This window comes from Rana temporaria, chromosome 9, assembly GCF_905171775.1.
Source record: "Rana temporaria chromosome 9, aRanTem1.1, whole genome shotgun sequence".
In the NCBI taxonomy this organism is placed as follows: Eukaryota; Metazoa; Chordata; class Amphibia; order Anura; family Ranidae; genus Rana; species Rana temporaria.
This window is the reverse complement of record NC_053497.1, coordinates 154,422,451-154,438,303: the sequence shown is the minus strand read 5'-3', so window position 1 is coordinate 154,438,303 and position 15,853 is coordinate 154,422,451. Positions and strand designations below refer to the sequence as shown.

The 15,853-nt window shown below is 43.8% G+C and overlaps 1 protein-coding gene across 1 annotated transcript in view; it reads right to left on the bottom strand.

Annotated features, from left to right (window-relative positions):
- Nucleotides 1-15,853, bottom strand: part of ADGRD2 (adhesion G protein-coupled receptor D2) — a 999,543-nt gene that overhangs the window by 190,998 nt on the left and 792,692 nt on the right. The window lies entirely within an intron of this gene.

Here is a 15,853-nt window from a genome sequence, read left to right as displayed (position 1 = left end):
GTATTTTAATTTCATGTAAATATTCATAATTTGTCTACCAATAAATTAGCTATTTTGTATGATCATACGTCTCTGTGAATAAGTTTCATATTACAGACTATATCATATAGATTGCCTTGTATTTAAAAATATCTTCATTATAAAAGAATTCAAAGTAAATTACTGTGCGGGTAAATATGACCTTAAAAGGCACAACAAAACCAAACGTCAAGCTATCCTTATTAAAAGGGTAAATAGCCCAGAATGAATAAAAAGATTTCTTGCTCAAACATCACGGGACACAGAGCCTTAATTACTTAATGGGTTATGCAGTAACTACAGGTGATTGGACACTGGTTAGTAGTGTTGAGCAGAATATGCCATATTCGATTTCGCGATATATCTCGAATATATATTCGAATATTCGAGATATATTCGCTAAATTCGAATATTCGTGATATTTTATCGAAATTAAATGATTGCGATTTTTCGCTATTGCGAATGCGAAAATAATTGCGATTTTTTGATAACTGCGGTAGGAGCACTCTGATTGGCTCAGAATATTCGTGATATTTTATCGAAATATCGCAACATGCGAATGCGATATTTATTGCGCAATTTCGAGAAATGCTGGAGGAGCGCTCTGATTGGCTCAGAATATTCGTGATATTTTATCGAAATATCGCAACATGCGAATGCGATATTTATTGCGCAATTTCGAGAAATGCTGGAGGAGCGCTCTGATTGGCTCAGAATATTCGTGATATTTCATCGAAATATCGCAACATGCGAATGCGATATTTATTGCGCAATTTCGACAAATGCTGTAGGAGCACTCTGATTGGCTCAGAATATTCGTGATATTTTACAATACAAAATAATTACGAATATTTGGCAAATGCGGAAGGAGCACTCTGATTGGCTCAGAATATTCTTGATATTTTACAATACAAAATAATTGCGAATATTCGGCAAATGCGGAAGGAGCACTCTGATTGGCTCAGAATATTCTTGATATTTTACAATACAAAATAATTGCGAATATTCGGCAAATGCAGAAGGAGCACTCTGATTGGCTCAGAATATTCTTGATATTTTACAATAGAAAATAAAAAGTGTTTTGCATTGGTGGTGATTCTTTACTCTATCCATCTGTCACAGCCGTTTGTCAATCAAACACCTTGAAGATTGAACACGTTCATGCTGCATGCTTTGGACTTTTTTTCACTTCACATATCAAAGACATTTTTATGAAAGATTATTTTTCTATTATTGGGACTATATTTCTTTATATATTTGTTTCACTGTGTATTTCACAAGTTATTTGCGCTTGCTTATTTTATAATTTGCCATCATGTCTTGTCACTAGACATATTTTTTATTCTTGTAGAGCGACTCCATTTTCTGTCTTGTATTAAATTATGTTGTATAACATTTTTGAGTTGCTGCTGTATTCTCCCCTTTTTTTAAGGTATGCGCAATTTTTTCCTTCTTACAAAAAAAAAAAATATCAAACATACAAATATTCATAACAGAAACATACACAAAGCCCCCCCCTTTTGCATCAGAGACAATCAGAGTTCTCCTACCACAGTTATCGAAAATTCGCAATCATTTTCGCATTCGCAATAGCGAAAAATCGCAATTTTTTTTTTTCAATTTGGCAACATAAAAGGATCGCCTCAGCTTAGCTACTCGGCCCAGGGTCTCTAATCATACCAGCAATGCTTTTAGACGTCGATAGGATGTGATCTGTTTTAAAAATCAAATTGAAAAAATGTGAATATTCAGAATTGCGAATATTCACAGCGAAATTCGAAATATATCGCGAATACTCGAATATGCCATATTCGAGCCGAATATTCGCAATACGAATATTCGTGAGCAACACTACTGGTTAGCACACTTAGAATTGAGTTCCTCCCCTATATAACCCCTCCCAATTGGAGAGTGCCTCAGTTTTTTGCCAGTGTTTAAGGTGGCTGGTCACGTTCAACATGTGCTAAGAAGAAAGTGCTCTTTTGATGGTCTGTTTGCGGAGGCCTAGGAACTATAACCGGATCCATACCTCGGGCCAATATCAAAAGCCTAAGATTGGTGGTACCCGGGCCTCGTGTAATGAAGAAACAAGGTTTGCCTGTAATGTCTCTCTCCATGGACTTTGGTGTACTAATGCAACTGTGGCACGAAAAGTTTCTGCCAGATTCTTCTACAGGTCCAGGTATGAGGTTTCTCTAATGGAACCCTTGATAAACCTGAAGGTTGGTACAACTTGCCTGCAGTGATGGGTGAAAGCTGGAACTACTTATTAGTAGCTTTTCCCGCGGCATGGATAAGGTAAGAAGAGGATAATTAATTGTATATTTATCTTCTGTGAGTAGGATGTCTTTCCTGGTTTTCACTACTGGAGGGAGTAAGTGCATACCAGATGTATTGTTACAGGAACAAGCTCAGTGAAGTTGGTTAAATAAAAATGCCACCCACCTCCTCCGCTGCAGACTCTGCCACAAATGCATACAGGGATCGCTCAATGATGTTCCCAGTAATCTCTCCCCCTTCTTTTCTTCACCCTGGGTGTCACCATGACAGTGGCACATGCATGCACACTGGGAGCGCGCTTTATGCTGTCTAATAGGCAGATGGATAGGGGAAGGGGCGTAGTTGCTCGTGCCTGTGCACAGACACGGCGCACCTGTGTGCCCGGCACCAAGAGGCTGATTTAAAGCCCAGCACGCCAGAAGCCTTCTGTAAGCGGCATGGACACAGAGCTGTGGGCTGTAAGCATCCCTGTGTTTTGGACCAGGCAAACCTAAGACTCCTACTCTGCATCAGGTTGTGCACTGAGCTAATATATGTGTATTGTACTGTAGGTGACCGTGATATTGTGTCAATCTCGCTCCCTTTCTTGGCTAGATTGACCGCCTACGAGCCTCATCGCGGAAGCCAGCGCCGGGCCGTCATAGAAGCGAAAAAGCCGTCATAGAAGCGACGGGATTCCCGGCAATTCTAGCCGCCGCGTTTGGTATGAATCATGAGGGGGAACTCCACGCCAAATATAAAAAAAAACGGCATGGGTTCCCCCCCAGGGGCATACCAGGCCCTTAGGTCTGGTATGGATTGCAAGGAGACCCCCCTATGCCGAAAAAACGGCATGGGGGTCCCCCCACAATCCATACCAGACCCGTATCCAAGCGCGCTGCCCGGCCGGTCAGGAAAGGAGTGGGGACGAGCGAGCACCCCCCCTGCTGAGCCGTATCAGGCCAGATGCCCTCAACATGGGGGGGTTGGGTGCTCTGGGGCAGGAGGGCGCCCTGCGGCCCCCCACCACAAAGTACCCTGTCCCCATTGTGACAGGAAGTCAGGTAAATCTGTGGGTGTTGTCACAGATGGGACATACATTTCTGCCTTGTTTAGACAATACACCAATTGTTATTAGACGTCGGCTGCAACAGTAGCCAGTAAAGGCTAAAGGCCGTTGAAAAACTTCAGCTGTTCAGGCCTGTTCATTAAGGCCTCTATAAGTAGTCCAGAGGATTACCACTGAATTGCTGCATCATCCTGAGGCTTTGTGAGTAAGGAGAGCAGCGTACTGAAAGTCTTCTGAGAAGGTGAGGAGAGGATTGATTTTTCTGTGTGATAAAAATCAAAAGACTATTGTTTTTCTGCTGTATGACCAGCAGTGTCTGCCCAGCACTAGGCTGTGCCAGACCCCATAGATAGGTTCCTGTGTGGTGAAGATAGACGCCCCAAGTGGCCAGGGTTTATTTTATGTTAGATTTTGTTTATGCTGTTTGGATGCTTGCACTTGTTTCCAGCAAGATGGAAGAATAAACCAAAATCTTTGTTTTCAACCGTCTTCGACTGCCTGTCTGTATAAATTCAGTGTATAGTGAACCCATCCAAGGGGTCACACACCCCGCTACCGAGCTAACCCCTTACACCATGTTGATAAGGACAGGGCCTCTTCCCGACAACCCTGGTAGTTGGTTGTCGGAATCTGGGAGCCCCCTTTAATAAGGGGCCCCCCAGATACCGGCCCCCCACCCTAGGTGAATGAATATGGGGTACATCGTACCCCTACCCATTCACCTGGAAGAAAAATGTCAATAAAATAAACACACAACACAGGGTTTTAAAATAATTTATTAGTCAGCTCCGGGGGTCTTCTCCGCTCCCCGGTTCTTCTCCCTCTCCGGTGCAGCCCGCTCTTCTTTGCCATCTTCCACCTGCTTCTTTTCTTCAGATGTTGACACGTCGCTTCCTCCCGCTGTAGCGGACGCGTTCGCTGAACTCTAAGCAAACCTGTATAATAGACCGGAAATTCCCCACAACCCCCCCTGACTTGCTCGGTAGGATGACGCAATACCTCACTCAGGCGGGCATCCCTCGGTTACAGCCGGCTGACCTTGTCGCTCTCAACGCCCCTATCACTGACGAAGAACTGACTCTGGCCATTAAGGCCATACCTGCCCACAAGTCCCCAGGCCCGGACGGGTTGCCGTACGAATATTACAAGACATTTTTCCCCATTCTTCTCCCATGTATGACCAAGCTTTTCAACGCATTCCTTCAGCAGACCCCTTTTCCGCCGGACATGCAACGCTCTTACATTACCCTAATCCCCAAACCCGACAAAGACCCCTCACTATGTGCCAGTTACAGGCCGATAGCCCTGTTGAACTCAGACCTTAAGATTTTCACAAAGGTTCTCTCGCTCCGCCTAAATGTCGTCTTACCCTCCTTGGTCCATAAAGACCAGGTGGGCTTTGTCCTCCTCCGCCAAGCGGGGGACAACACAAGAAAAGTAATTGATCTTATTGATGTGGCGGGCAGGGAGGGCTCGGAGTCTCTGCTCCTGAGCCTAGACGCAGAAAAGGTGTTTGACCGCCTTGGCTGACCCTTCATGCTTGCCACATTGAGACACATGGGGTTCAGGGGACCTTTTCTCCAGGCAGTCCGGCACCTTTATACCAACCCAGTCTTGCAGGTGAAGACCCCTTTCGCTACCTCATCCACCTTTCCTGTCACCAACGGGACCCGCCAAGGGTGCCCGCTTTTCCCCCTTCTTTTTGCCCTCTGCGTCGAACCACTGGCGGCGATGATTCGTGGCAACCCGAGCATTCGGGGAATTCCAGTGAAAGGGAGGGAGTTTAAAATCTCCCTCTTTGCTGATGATATTATTCTCACCCTGACACACCCTCGCATCTCCCTGCCTAACCTCCACGCAAAACTTGAACGCTACGGGGCCCTTTCGGGATACAAAACTAACACCTCCAAGTCTATGGCCATGCCGCTTAATTTGCCCGAATCGGAGATCCTCCATTTGCAGTCAGTTTTCCCGTACCACTGGGAGCGATCCTCCTTGAAACATCTGGGGGTCCAACTGACCCCGACCTTTGCTTCTTTATACCAGGCCAACTTCCCTCCTCTATACAGTTCAATCAGGGGGTTAATACTTAAATGGAAACCCCACCAGATATCCCTCCTGGGCCGGATAGCGGCTGTTAAAATGGTGATTCTCCCTAAATTCTTGTACCTCTTCCAGACTCTTCCTGTCCCGGTCCCCTATGCTCACTTGCGCGCCCTGCAGGCGGATCTCCTCCGCTATGTGTGGAACTACAAGCGCCACAGGATCCTATGCTCGGTCATGACGGCTGCGCGGACTGAGGGAGGCCTGGCTTTCCCCGACCTGGTTAAATACTACCAAGCATCCCAATTGCGGGTGATAGTATCGTGGTTTCCTCAGAGGTCCTACAACAAGTGGACGGAGGTGGAAAAAGGTTAGCACCAATACACCCTAACAATCTTCTCTGGAACGCGAGTGTGGAGGTCGAGTCTGGATGGTTACTAGGCTCTATGCAGCAGCTCCGACGTCTATGGAAAAGGCTGGCTCATGACTATAAACTTAAATCTGATAGCTCTCTGCTGACCTCCTTTCTCTATAACCCCAGAATCCCAACGAGTCTCACCCACCTGATGTCGTGGCCCTGGGCCTCGCAAAATCTTTTTCATTTTGGACATCTGGTGGACCCCGGGTCTCGCACTCTGCACTCCTTCACTGACCTCCAGGTCAAACATGACCTCCCACGACAGGCCTTTTTCAGCTATTTACAGATCCGCCACTATGCCCACGCAATAGCCCCTCGTTCCCAATTCTCGAGACCATCCCCATTTGAGGGCATCATACTCGAGGGCACAGCACGTAGGAGCCTAATATCAGATATATACCGAATCCTGAACGAATACTCCACACAGGACAGAGGTAAACATGCCTACATGCTTCGCTGGGAGAGGGAGCTGGGAGAGGTGATTTCAGAGGAGGCGTGGGGGGCGGTCTGGAGGCAGGCGGCCAAGAGTTCTATATGTACCCTTTACAGGGAAAACACGTACAAAGTGCTTTTCTTTTGGTACCTGACTCCGGACGTACTCCACATGATTTACCCTTCTACCTCTGACCGCGGCTGGCGCTGTAACCAATCCCGGGGCACTCTGTTCCACATATATTTGACCTGCCCCCTGATTGTCCCGTTTTGGACTCTGCCACAGGAGCTCCTGTCCCACCTCTTTGAGGTGCCCATACCCCTCTCCCTGAAGCTGTTTCTTTTGGGCCTCTCTCAACCCCACATAGCCAAGCCCTATAAGAAGCTACTTAGACATATTCTTACAGCTGCGAGGTGCTTGATAGCTCTCCACTGGAAGAAGCCATTACCCCCATCCCAAGAGGCCCTTTATGCCAGGGTCAAGGATGTAGAACTAATGGAAAAGATGACAGCCAGGATTTGGGACAGGTACGACGACCATGACCTTGTCTGGGAGAGGTGGCATGCCAGGGAGGACCCGCCGTGAGCCGACGACCAGAATACCGAGGTACATTGCCATCTCCGCTTTTCTAGCCTGCCTCCCCTTTCTCTCTCTTTCCTTTTCTTGTTTTCCTTCTCTTTGATTCTTAGATATTATAGATGATACTAATCAGTGTACGAATAACCATGAAACTACTATGGCACGGTCCTATACCACTTGACTCTATTGAGATTTTTCCGCTACTGGTGGAGGGGGCGGCGGTGGGGAGTGGGGGTGTTGGTCCCTCCTCTTTCCTATGCCGGCCCAGCCTCGGACTGGCGCTTGCACTTATTGTTGAAATGTTGTACTCTCTCCTACGTTTGCAATGCTTTTATGTTTTGTATTGAACTTTTACAAAATAAAAAATTGTTATTTGAAAAAAAAAAAGCATGGGGCACCAGTGGCGGACCTGCCAATTCTGGTGTTCAATGGAAAATGCCAATCGAGCTCCACAGTGTCCGGTATTGAGCACAGAGCACACTAGAGGATGACGGGCCCTCAGGCCACCCCCATGAAGTCTGTTTCTGATTGTTTGGTCAGAGACATTCACACCAGTGGCCTGCTGGAGGTCATTTTGTAGGGCTCTGGCAGTGCTCATTCTGTTCCTCCTTGCACAAAGGAGCAGATACCAGTCCTGCTGATGGGTTAAGGACCTTCTACGGCTCTGTCCAGCTCTCCTAGTGTAACTGCCTGTCTCCTGGAATCTCCTCCATGCTCTTCTGGCAATGACATGTATTAACGTGCCATCCTGGAGGAGTTGAACTGCCTGTGCAAACTTTATAGGGTCCAAGTATCGCCTTGTGCTACCAGTAGTGACACTGACCCTAACCAAATGCAAAACTAGCGAAAAACAGTTAGAAAAGATGAGTAGGGAAAAAAAATGTCAGATACCTGTTTTGGAGGTCGTCTCATTGTTGCCCATCTAGTGCACCTGTTGTTAATTTCAATTAACAGCAAAGCAGCTTAAACTGATTAACAACCCCCTCTGTATATACCCCTTCCCCTCTGCCACTGAACTGACCAGATCAATATCCCAGGAGTTCTGATTCAAAGGTGTTCCTTTAATTTTTTTGAGCAGTGTATATGTATTAGAAATATCACATGGCCACACTTGTATCATGCACATTCACAGTCCTAGAAAGACACTTGGTGGCTATAAGAAAAACAATGCCTAATCAAATAACAAAATTAACCACTTCAGCCCCGGAATAATTTATCCCATTCCTGACCAGAGCACTATTTGCATCTTTTTTTCCCACAAATAGAGCTTTCTTTTAGTGGTATTTGATCACCTCTGCGATTTTTATTTTTTGCGCTATAAACAAAAAAGTGCGACAATTTTGAAAAAAAAAGCAATATTTTTTTACTTTTTGCTATAATAAATATCCCCAAAAAAAGATATAAAAAAAACATATTTTTTTCTCAATTTAGGCCAATATGTATTCTTCTACATATTTTTGGTAAAAGAAAATCGCAATAAGCGTGTATTGATTGGTTTACGCAAAAGTTATGGGGGCAGATCCACAAAGAAATTACGCCGGCATATCTATTGATACGCCGGCGTAATTTCAAAATTCCCACGTCGTATCTTTGTTTTGAATCCTCAAAACAAGATACGATGGCATCGCGGCTTGATCCGACAGGCGTACGTCTTCGTACGCCTTCGGATCTTAGATGCAATTTTTCGGTGGCCGCTAGGTGGTGTTTCCGTCAAAATCCGCGTCGAGTATGCAAATTAGCTATTTACGACAATCCACGAACGTACGTCGGCCCGGCGCATTTTTTTCCGTCATTTGCGTTCGGCTTTTTCCGGTGTATACTTAAAGCTGCTGTTCTGAGGCGTACTCAATGTTAAGTATGGCCGTCCTTCCCGCGTACAATTTTGATTTTTTTTGCGTCGTTTGCGTAAGTCGTTCGCGAATAGGAATTTGCGTAGAATGACGTCACCGTCGTAAGCATTGGCTGGTTCCGGTTTAATTTCGAGCATGCGCACTGGGATACCCCCAGGGACGGCGCATGCGCAGTTAAAAAAAAACATTGTTTACGTCGGGTCACGACGTATTAACATAAAACATGCCCCCATTACTTCCATTTGAATCCCGCGCCCTTACACCGCAACAGATACGCTACGCCGCCGTAACTTATGGCGCGGATTCGTTGTGGATTCAAACAAAACAAAAGTAAGTTACAGCGGCGTAGCGTATCTTAGATACGCTGCGCCCGGCGCAGATGTATGTGGATCTGGCCAATAGTGTCTACAAAATAGGGAATTGTTTTATGGCATTTTTTTATTAGAAATGGCGGCGATCTGCGATTTTTATCATGACTGCGACATTATGGCGGACACGTCGGACACTTTTGGCGCTATTTTGGGACCATTGTCATTTATACAGCGATCAGTGCTATAAAAATGCACTGACTATAAACAATAAGAAAGTAGCTTTTAAAAAATATAAAAATGAAGGAACACTAGTGTTGTTTAAAAGTTACAAAGAATATAACAGGATATGTAAAAAGGAAATCAAGGATGCAAAAATTCAAAATGAACGACAGATTGCAGGACAAACCCCAAACAATTATTTAAATATATTAATAGTAAAAAGGTGAAGTCTGAGCATGTAGGCCCCTTACAAAATAATCTAGAGTGGGTGACATAATCTTTGCAGATGACACCAAGCTATGCAGTGGAATAACGTCCTTGCAGGATGTCGCCAATTTACAAGCCGACCTCAATGCTCTGTCTAATTGGGCGACTGAGTGGCAGATGAGGTTTAATGTTGATAAATGTAAAGTTATGCACTTGGGGGCTAAGAATATGCATGTATCATACATACTAGGGGGAGTACAACTGGGGGGATCTGTAGTGGAGAAGGATCTGGGGGTTTTAGTTGATCATAAGCTCAATAATGGCATGCAATGCCAAGCTGTGGTTTCCAAAGCGAGCAAAGTCCTTTCTTGTATTAAGAGAGGTATGGACTCCAGAGACAGAGATATAATTTTGCCCCTGTACAAATCATTAGTAAGACCTCATCTGGAATATGCAGTTCAGTTTTGGGCCCCAGTTCTCAAAAAGGATATCGGAGAACTGGAGGAAGTGCAGAGAAGAGCAACCAAACTGATAAGAGGCATGGAGGAGCTCAGCTATGAGGAAAGATTAGAAGAACTAAATCTATTCACTCTTGAGAAGAGGAGAATTAGGGAGGATATGATCAACACGTACAAATATATAAGAGGTCCATACAGTGTACTTGGTGTTGAGTTATTCACTTTACGGTCAACACTGAGGACAAGGGGGCACTCTTTACGTCTAGAGGAAAAGAGATTTCACCTCCAAATACGGAAAGGTTTTTTCACAGTAAGAGCTGTGAAAATGTGGAACAGACTCCCTCCAGAGGTGGTTCTGGCCAGCTCAGTAGATTGCTTTAAGAAAGGCCTGGATTCTTTCCTAAATGTACATAAAATAACTGAGTACTAAGATTTGTAGGTAAAGTTGATCCAGGGTAAATCCGATTGCCTCTCGGGGGATCAGGAGGGAATTTTTTCCCCTGCTGTAGCAAATTGGATCATGCTCTGCTGGGGTTTTTTGCCTTCCTCTGGATCAACTGTGGGTATGGAGTTGGGTGTATGGGATTGTATTGTGTTTTTTATTTTGTTTGTTTATTTTTTGTGGTTGAACTGGATGGACTTGTGTCTTTTTTCAACCTGACTAACTATGTAACTATGTGTAAATGACACTGGCAGGTAAGGGGTTAACCACTATGTGGCGAGGAAGGTGTCCAGTAGCAAGTGTTGCAAAACAAGTAGAATTTATGTAAAACTGTATTTGTCACCCATAATCTAACTATTTATTGGGAATACATACCGTATCTAATGAATAAATATTCCATACTTAGTCTGTATTCATATCGTTTTATAAATGTTTTGAAAACAAGAAATTTTATTGGTAAAACAATTCATTAGAATTATCAGAAGATAAAATTAATCCGCGCTACGAAAATTGGTTTAAAAAATATATGCTGCAAGAAGGATGGTGTATGTGTGTACTTCAAGAGGTACAGATAAGTAATATAAGATAAATAGCTGAAGTGGCTGCCACTACATGTGTACCTCACCGGGGTGGGATATAGATTGGAAAAGAAGGGATTAGTAAGCGTTGGCGCCTACTGGTGAATCAAAAATAATAATAAATAAATACAATGAAGTGATATGGATAATTAATTAAACCATAAATAATATTGAGTGATGTGCCCTCACTCCTGTATGTGCACGCACAGTGCTAGTACTAGTACACAAGTGCATATAAAATATAAAGTGTATTAGTAAGTACACATATAAGTATACATGAAAAAAATAAAGATAATAAATATGAAGAAAAATAAATAAATAACTAATTCATTTAGTCCATGTGACTTTAAGGTGCTGAGTTATTGCTTGTTAAATACTTCATGCTGCAATATAAAGTGCTATATAGTCTGTGCAAAGTGCTGCGTGCCACTCTTGATAAACTATTCTTGTGTTCCACTCTGTGCCCCCTTCCTCCGTGCTCTGGTGTAGATCACCAGATCAAGACCCCCTCCTGGAGTAGCAAGCATCCACAGTGTACGCCCTGTGCTGCGCTCTGGCAAATCTTTTGTCCCCCTGTATGGCTCTTTCCAGTGTCCGCTCAAAGAGAAAAGAATGCCCAATAGTTTGATACCGTAATGTAAACCTATTTTTATTAATTAAAAAACACGTGGAAGTGTATGTGGACAGCGTGCGTCCGTTCGAACGGTTTCGTCGTGATGACGCCGTCTGGAGCGTGCAGACCGTCACAGACACTTCCCTATTTATTGTTATTTTTCTCCCATTGCGTCATCTTCCCAGTGGTTATGAGGACAGAAGTCCTACCACTAGGATGCCTGTTGTCTGGCGCCATGTTTGTGAGGATTTTTCAGACTGAAGGCCCAACATATGCCGTGCCAAATAGCCCCTTATTATTTATGGCAGACGCAATGTGAAATAAACATAGATAGCTGGATTCAGAGAGATTTCGGCGGGCGTAGCGTATCTCAGATACACTACACCGCCGTAAGTTAGAGCAGCAGGTCCTGTATTCACAAAGAAGTTGCGCTCTAACTTACGGCGACGTAGTGTAACTGGGTGGCGTAAGCCCGCCTAATTCAAATGTGTAAGATGTGGGTGTGTTGTATGTAAATTCATTGTGACCCCACGTAAATGATGTTTTTATACTAACGGCGCATGCGCCGTCCGTGGACGTATCCCAGTGCGCATGCTCCAAATTACGCCGCAAAGACTCATTGGTTTCGACGTGAACGTAACTTACGCCCAGCCCCATTCACGGACGACTTACGCAAACGACGTAAAACGTGAAAAATTTGACGCGGTCCCGACGTCCATACTTAACATTGGCTGCGCCATCTTTTTGGTGGTTTATCTTTACGGCTGAGAATGCCTTACGTAAATGGCGTATCTTTACTGTGACGGCCGGGCGTACATTTGTGAATAGGCGTACTGTATCTAGCTGATTTACATATTCTAGCCAGCGTAAATAGGCAGCTAAGATATGACGGCGTAGGAGACTTACGCCGGTCGTATCTTAGCAATATTTAAGCGTATCTCAGTTTGAGAATACGCTTAAATATACGACGGCGGGGATTCGGACTTACGACGGCGTATCTACTGGTATACCCGTCGTAAGTCTTCATGAATCTGGCCCATAATCTATTACAATATACACCATGGATACAAGACATATACAGGCATACCCCGCTTTAAGTACACTCACTTTACATACACTCGCGAGTAAGGACATACCCGTGAATATATGTTAAGTGCCTTACAAGTACTGTACAGACATTTTGAAGCCACAGTAGAAGGAGCTGAAAATCCGAGATCATACCCCACCCTGTTCCAGTGTGCCCCTGACACCCCCACTACAGCCCCTGGGACCTCAACTACAGCTCTTGACACCCCCACTACAGCCCCTGACCCCCTAGAAGTGAAAAAAGGTATTGTTTCACTTTAAGTACATTTTCGTTTTACATACATGCTCTGGCCCCATTGTGTACTTAAAAGTGGGGTATGCCTGTATTAGAATAGTATGCTGAGTCATTGATAAGCTATCTCATTACAATGAATTTGATGGAAAAAAGGGTATGTATTTGAAAACGGACTCCTATTTTTATGATGAATAAGAAAATGTACCATGTACCTTAAATGATGATTGTGTTAGAACGTACCTCTACTAAGTGGATACGACAAAACATTTTCTAATAAAAAAATGAATAAAAATAAAAATAATAATAATATGGTATTGAAGAAGTATATGTAGTATAAAGCCTCCCTGTTGGTGAAAGTATATGGAAAATAGATGTGGGAGGATGCATAAAAATGCATGAAAAATTGCATAAATATATCAAAACAAGATACGATGGCATCGCGGCTTGATCCGACAGGCGTACGTCTTCGTACGCCTTCGGATCTTAGATGCAATTTTTCGGCGGCCGCTAGGTGGTGTTTCCGTCGAAATCCGCGTCGAGTATGCAAATTAGCTATTTACGACAATCCACGAACGTACGTCGGCCCGGCGCATTTTTTTCCGTCATTTGCGTTCGGCTTTTTCCGGTGTATACTTAAAGCTGCTGTTCTGAGGCGTACTCAATGTTAAGTATGGCCGTCCTTCCCGCGTACAATTTTGATTTTTTTTGCGTCGTTTGCGTAAGTCGTTCGCGAATAGGAATTTGCGTAGAATGACGTCACCGTCGTAAGCATTGGCTGGTTCCGGTTTAATTTCGAGCATGCGCACTGGGATACCCCCAGGGACGGCGCATGCGCAGTTAAAAAAAAACATTGTTTACGTCGGGTCACGACGTATTAACATAAAACACGCCCCCATTACTTCCATTTGAATCCCGCGCCCTTACACCGCAACAGATACGCTACGCCGCCGTAACTTATGGCGCGGATTCGTTGTGGATTCAAACAAAACAAAAGTAAGTTACAGCGGCGTAGCGTATCTTAGATACGCTGCGCCCGGCGCAGATGTATGTGGATCTGGCCAATAGTGTCTACAAAATAGGGAATTGTTTTATGGCATTTTTTTATTAGAAATGGCGGCGATCTGCGATTTTTATCATGACTGCGACATTATGGCGGACACGTCGGACACTTTTGGCGCTATTTTGGGACCATTGTCATTTATACAGCGATCAGTGCTATAAAAATGCACTGACTATAAACAATAAGAAAGTAGCTTTTAAAAAATATAAAAATGAAGGAACACTGTTGTTTAAAAGTTACAAAGAATATAACAGGATATGTAAAAAGGAAATCAAGGATGCAAAAATTCAAAATGAACGACAGATTGCAGGACAAACCCCAAACAATTATTTAAATATATTAATAGTAAAAAGGTGAAGTCTGAGCATGTAGGCCCCTTACAAAATAATCTAGAGTGGGTGACATAATCTTTGCAGATGACACCAAGCTATGCAGTGGAATAACGTCCTTGCAGGATGTCGCCAATTTACAAGCCATCCTCAATGCTCTGTCTAATTGGGCGACTGAGTGGCAGATGAGGTTTAATGTTGATAAATGTAAAGTTATGCACTTGGGGGCTAAGAATATGCATGCATCATACATACTAGGGGGAGTACAACTGGGGGGATCTGTAGTGGAGAAGGATCTGGGGGTTTTAGTTGATCATAAGCTCAATAATGGCATGCAATGCCAAGCTGTGGTTTCCAAAGCGAGCAAAGTCCTTTCTTGTATTAAGAGAGGTATGGACTCCAGAGACAGAGATATAATTTTGCCCCTGTACAAATCATTAGTAAGACCTCATCTGGAATATGCAGTTCAGTTTTGGGCCAGCAAAAAAGGGCCAGATCCACATAGTGAGTACGCCGGCGTATTTACTTTCAAATTACCCGCGTCGTACGGCTTCATACGCCTTCGGATTGTAGGTGCAATACTTTGGCGCCCGCTGGGTGGAGTTTGCGTCGTTTTCCGCGTCGGGTATGCAAATAAGCTTTTTCCGACGATCCACGAACGTACGCGCGGCCGTCGCATTCTCTTACGTTGTCTCTAGTCTGCTTTTTCCGGCGTATAGTTAAAGCTGCTATTTTGCGGCATATAGATAGACTTGCCATGTTAAAGTATGGCCGTCGTTCCCGCGTCAAAATTTGAATTATTTTTTTTTTTGCGTAAGTCGTCCGTGAATAGGGATGGACGTAAGTCACGTCTAAGTTAAAAAAATGACGTCGTTGCAACGTCATTTCGCACAAAGCACAGCGGGAAATTTTGAAACGGAGCATGCACAGTTCAATCGGCACGGGGACGCGCTTCATTTAAATGAATCACTCCCCCCCTACCCGCCAATTTGAATTCCGCCGCCAGAAATACACTACGCCGCCGTAACTTACGGCGCAAAATCTTTGAGGATTTGAAAGTACGCCAGGTAAGGTACGACGGTGTAGCGTATCTCTGATACGCGGCGCAAGTGTAATTGTCTGTGGATCTGGCCCATAATGAATATATATATATGTATAGAATATAAAATATGAAATAGATAAAAGTGAAATGTAAAAAATGAAATGTAAAAGAAATATAGCAAAAATATATGGTGGGATTACCCAGAGTTAGACTATTGTTTAAAATTAAAAATTAGAAATTATTTTTTTTTTATTAAAAATTGGTCAGGAAAATTTAAATCCAGGTCTATATTCATTCCCGCAGGTTGGAGGGTATCAAGCTCAAAAATCTAACGGGTTTCATTTTGTGAGACTTTTATTACTTTGTTTTCCCCTCTCCAGTGTTTTTTTTATTTTGTCATCAGCATAAAAGGTCATGCAGCCTGGGTCCTTATTGTGGTAGTCCCTAAAGTGTCTCGACACGCTGTGCTTATTGAACCCTTTCTTTATGTTGGAAATGTGTTCTCGGATTCTTACATGCAATTCCCTATTGGTTCTTCCTACGTATTGTTTTTTGCATGGACATTCGATGACATAGGTCACATGTGTACTATTGCATGTTATCA